The sequence below is a fragment of the Lolium rigidum genome, unplaced genomic scaffold (assembly GCF_022539505.1).
Source record: "Lolium rigidum isolate FL_2022 unplaced genomic scaffold, APGP_CSIRO_Lrig_0.1 contig_38030_1, whole genome shotgun sequence".
Taxonomy (NCBI): domain Eukaryota; kingdom Viridiplantae; phylum Streptophyta; class Magnoliopsida; order Poales; family Poaceae; genus Lolium; species Lolium rigidum.
This window is the reverse complement of record NW_025900410.1, coordinates 10165-15246: the sequence shown is the minus strand read 5'-3', so window position 1 is coordinate 15246 and position 5082 is coordinate 10165.

The window sequence follows — 5082 nt, the reverse complement described above, 5'->3', positions numbered from 1 at the left end:
AGCTAGGGGAGTTATCTCCTTTTCCACACACAAAAAGTGAGAAAATTTGGCCAAAATTCAGTATAAGTCGCAGTTGACCTTCTCCACTATTTGGAACGGTGTCGTTAACCTTGACAAATAAAGGTTATAATTTTTTTCTTCTATAGTATATTTGTCATTTTTTCCTAAACAAATCCAAGAAATATCAATTTTCCCGATCTGGATGCTTGGCCAAGATTAAAGTACAGCTCCAGTTCAGCATTAGGCATGCCATGTTATACTAGTGCAAAAATAGTGGAAGCAGATTCGGAGCACATGGGTACTAGTGATCTTTTTAAAAAATCATAATTTTAAATTTCAAAATTTCTGAAAAATCCATATATAGTCAATGATGTATCCCACAAACGCGCACAATACTAATTTCAAATACTCTGTATTCTGAGCAACACAAAAATGATAGAAGTGTAGATGTTTTTTATTGAAATGCAGTGCAGCGCTGCTTTTCATTGATAAATAGAGGAGTTTATATACACAAGAAGCATGAAACACAAAACTGAAACAAAACCTAAAGAAACAGCAACAACTAAAGAACACAACTCAATCTAATTTGGCTCTCTAGGTCTATGCAGCATGTCATTAGCCCCTCGGCGTCCTGCGGTGGCCCATCTATCCGCCTCTTGGAGTATCAGTGCAATTGTGCTTGCCATTGTGCTAGCATTTCCTTGGAAAATGCGTTTGTTCCTCTCCTTCCACATCGTCCACCAAATCAGCTCTGTGAGAGAGTTCCATGCCCTTCTCTTGTTCCTTGGAACCATGCAATTATTAATTTTAATTTTTTAAAAAATAAAAAATATATAAAATCCGTAATTTATAGCAAAAACTAAAATCTTCCTCCTTTCGTATTTTCATTTGGAATTTTGAGAATCTAAAATTTGGCTAACCGGGTAAACCCTGATGAATTCGGATGTAACTTTTTCCCACGATGATTTTGATATATTATACGTTTTTTTCGACGTTGTATGCAAAAGTTAATGCGGTTTTACCATTTTTCAAACCTTTTTTTTTGCAAAAATAGTGAAAATTCAAATTTCTTAATTTCACCGAATAGTAGGTTGCATAACATACAAGAATCTGAAGACATTTTATTTTTGAATTTTCTATCATTTTCTTTTGTATTTTACAAAGCAAAAAAAGGCGAACCACGAGGAGAGGGGGTGAAGGGTGCGTGGGGAGTAAAAAACCAGAAAAAACCTCAGTTGCGCATGATATGTCTCCAACGTACCTATAATTTCTGATGTTCCATGCTTGTTTTATGACAATACTTACATGTTTTGCTTGCACTTTATAATATTTTTATGCATTTTATGGAACTAACCTATTAACGAGATGCCGAAGGGCCAGTTGCTGTTTTCTGTTGTTTTTGGTTCCAGAAAGACTGTTCGGGCAATATTCTCGGAATTCGACGAAATCAACGCCCAGAACCTTATTTTTCCCGGAACCTTCCAGAAAGTCAGAGGGGTGCCCTGGGGGCCCCACACAACAGGGCCGCGCGGGCTCCACCCTGGCCGCGCCGGCCTGTGGGGAGGAGGCCCTGTGGCCCCTCCGACTCCGACTCTTCGCCTATTTAAGCCGTCTCGACCTAAAAACGCGATACCGATTGACGAAACTCCAGAAAGACTCCAGGGGCGCCGCCACCATCGCGAAACTCCAATTCGGGGGACAGAAGTCTCTGTTCCGGCACCCTGCCGGGACGGGAAGTGCCCCCGGAAGCCATCTCCATCAACGCCACCGCCTCCATCATGCTCTGTGAGTAGTTCCCCCATGAACTACGGGTTCTAGCTGTAGCTAGTTGGTATTCTCTCCCCCATGTACTTCAATATATTGATCTCATGAGCTGCCTTACATGATTGAGATTCATCTGATGTAATCGGTATTGTGTTTGTTGGGATCCGATGGATTGTTACATTATGATTAGTCTATCTATAAAGTTTATGAAGTTATTGTTGCTGCAATCTTGTTGTGTTTAATGCTTGTCACTAGGGCCCGAGTGGCATGATCTTAGATTTAAGCTCTATAATTATTGCTTAGATTGTATCTACAAGTTGTATGCACATTTCTATGTCCGGAACCAAAGGCCCCAAAGTGACAGAAATTAGGATAACTGGAGGGGAAAGCTTAGGTATGAGGATCACATGTTTTCACGGAGTGTTAATGCTTTGCTCCGGTGCTCTATTAAAAGGAGTACCTTAATTTCCAGTAGATTCCCTAGAGGCCCGGCTGCCACCGGCTGGTAGGACAAAAGATGTTGTACAAGTTTCTCATTGCGAGCACGTATGACTATATATGGGAAACATGCTTACATGATTAATAATCTTGATGTTCTGTCTTAATGCTATTTCAATCCTATCAATTGTCCAACTGTAATTTGTTCACCCAACACTTGTTATTGAAGAGTTACCACTAGTGTAGATAGCTGGGAACCCCGGTCCATCTTTCATCATCATATACTCGTTCTACATGACATTGAAAGTAGTATCAACTATTTTCTGGTGCCATTGCTCTCATATTATTGCTACTGCTACTGTGTTACTGTTACTACTGCTCTCATATTACTACTGCTCTCATATTTTCTGGTGCCATTGCTCTCATATTATTGCTACTGCTACTGTGTTACTGTTACTACTGCTCTCATATTACTGATCAGCAACAGTTTTAAGATCGCCCCTTTTTTTTAGACGGTACCCAATAGGCCCATTCGATCTGTAATCATGAGATCTTGCAACCCAACCATACATCTCGGGCCCTCGGTACTTCTTCCCATACCAGTGCCTTTTGCCACATCCTTGTGCCTCAAAGTAGTTTTCGAAGTCAATTGCATTTTTGAAACCACTCCAGTCTTTTGCAAACTCAACAATGGCACTCCCGGCATGACCATGGTTATTCCTTATAAGAAAAACCTTTTGTGCGCAAAACTCTGAGAACTGATCCCTCAAGCGGCTTGCACTTTCTCCGACAGGGCACCCGTTCTTCCATGTGGTAGGTACATTAACAAGAACACCCATCCATGGCCACACGAACTGATCATCTTCTCTGCATTGAAGAGGTTTATCATGCTCCATAGCCATTAGCTGCCACTGCGACACAGAGTTACTAATTTTGTTGCCTTCTTCAGATGTAATGTCCATGTCGAAAAGATGGGACCTGGATGACACATAGATATAATAAAATAACACTTTTAGTATTCAAAACGCACCTAGGCTACCATTTCTGGAAAACGAATTAAGGGTCAACAACAGAAAATTCGCAAAGAGGAACAACACACAAAGCCAACATAAGATACAGCCGTAATCAGTGCATCATGCTCGCATAAAACCATCATTGTTTAGTAGAAACAGGCAATGACGAACACGACATATGGGTAGAAACATACATTATAAGTGAGAGCTTCTAGCAACTTCCTTCATCCGGTTAACTTCTATACTGAAAAACAGAGGCAGACCCCAGAGTTTTACAGAAGATAGACAGAGCGGTAGAGGAGCAGGGTGAAACTACACATGAGCGACACTAAAACAAGCATGCCAATCATCGACCGTGGCGCGGAGGTCAGTGGGAAAACGTCCACACCAGAGGGTGGCATCATCTCGACATAGCTTGAGGAGGAGAGGTGGCTTCCAAACCTGTCAGCAGCACAGGAGGACGAAGGCAGGGGCAGTGTCCGGGGCGAGGAGCTGGTACAGCTTTTGGACATGAGCATCGGAAGGGATATCGACCTGAACGGCAGCCCAGAAGGGGGCGACGACAGGCCAATGGAGGAGCATGTGGGTCGCTGTCTCAAGTTCTTCGTCTCACATGGGGCAGCCCCAGCCTCCTCCACAAAGATGATGGTTTTTCGGAGGAGCACATCCCTCGTATGGATCCTGGACTGAACCAAAAGCCAAGCGAAGAATTTCACGCGCGAGGGGGCACAGCTGCTCCATTGTGGTATTCGCTTTTTGGTAATTATATCTATCTTCTCTTAATTCCCTGTATGATATCTCTCACAATTTTGTAAGACAATCATGTAGAGCATCCTGATCTACCTTTGGCCTAGAAAACCCCTTTCACAAGGATACATAGTTAGATACAAGATCTCTTTCAGAGATTCTCAGTCAAAACAAGCACGGGCAGTAACAGATGAGAAAGTAAAATCGATTGCCTCAAATGATGTAAACGGATCGGAGAACCTCTACGCGTGCACATTTGGTCACACCTGATTCTCCGCCATACCCACCCACAATCACAGGGCAAGAAAAGCCATATGCTTGCAACTAAAGAAGCAGTAGCCTCTGTTTTACAAAGGAAATAAACTAACAAAAATACATCGGATGATTGGGTTTGCACTGGTTCAAAAACCCCACATCTGGTAACTAATCGAACTAGAAAGGCACGGTGAGCGATGCACTTGCCTGTTCCTGCCGCCGCACTCTAGGATGTTGAGCGGCTGAGCGAGCCGAGTCGCCGCCGCCGCCGCCACTCTAACCCCAAACTGACGCGTAGCCGCCGCTGCCCTAACCCCAAACTGACGCCTCTTAGCCGCGCCTCCCACAAGAGACTGTGCTCCTCTTTTCACATAGGACTGGACGCTCTTCCGATCAGTAACTCTAGCATTTAATCCTACGCTGGTTGCGAGACCACTGCGACGACAAAGCAATACTACTCCGGAATACTAGTATTCTTTTGTCCGGTCAAATCCTTCTGGCACGGTCTCCTATAACCAATTTTTAGGTGACCGTGGCCAAAACTATGTTTTTTTTGCTTGGATGAACGCCAATTATTTGGTATGTCAACTGCCAATCGGGGATTTGAATAAATTAGGCCATAAGGACATGTACAATGCTAGAGAAGGTATGTCTTCCCTTACCCCGCTAAATCAGATAGAGAAGGTATTAGATATAAGTCATACAATGCATTATCTCTTATAGCCATCTCTAGCAATTAATATGAATAATTAAATTTTGGTAGAAAATTTGTTGCTAAGGGAAGATGTATGTGATACAATGGAGAAAATAGTCTTCGCTTATTTTCTAAGAGATGATCCCTTAGTCAACCTTATCTCTCTTCATT